Genomic DNA, 804 nt, shown 5'->3' on the forward strand with positions numbered 1-804 from the left:
GCTGCTATCCCTACTATATTGTGACAAAGTGGACCCCCTATTATTTCTATGTCATATTTTTCAAGACTTTTCACAGAACGAACAAAGTTCATTGTTACTCTTTTTTTAATCAGTTCACATCATGGACGAGTTTTATTAAACGCCTCACGGCAGATGGCGGAATCCAATTGTGATTCACTTTGCCCACTAATATCTGATCATCACTGTCCAGGTTAATGACACTGTCTCACTATCCCAAATGCTGAGCAAGGAGAAGGTGCGTTGTGTGTAAAAATAGATTAGATATTTAAATTATTTTTGCTGCTTTTTTTGTCCGTTCTTGTTTTACTCCTGTTTCTGTCCCCGTTCCGTTTCTCCGCATTTCTTTCCTTTCCATCTCATCTCATACTCTCTCACCCCCCTCAATTGGTCTCCTCGTTCCCTCAAGAGCACTTTCACATTTTCTACCCTCTCTTACGTACCCTTTGTCTCCTGCCCTTTATCAACTCTTCTATTATCATTTCAATCAATATTTGTTTTTGTTACAAACTTATTTTGCTATACATTGTAGATAATAAATTAAATATAATAAATGATCACACATCTAATAAAGTGGTTAGCAGCAGCAAAAAATGTAATTGTGTAAGCACCCATGGACTATCCTATTTTGTGTATCAATTAAGTGTGTTTGTGAGCTTCAGTTCATGCACATTGGGATCTGCATTATGAGTATCCTGAAAAAAAGATTTGTCAAGGGAAATGTCTAAACATTGATGTACATCTATTTCAAAAGACCATGAAAAAGTCATACAGGGAACTTCACAA

Source organism: Lytechinus pictus, chromosome 3 (assembly GCF_037042905.1).
Source record: "Lytechinus pictus isolate F3 Inbred chromosome 3, Lp3.0, whole genome shotgun sequence".
Classification (NCBI taxonomy): Eukaryota; Metazoa; Echinodermata; class Echinoidea; order Temnopleuroida; family Toxopneustidae; genus Lytechinus; species Lytechinus pictus.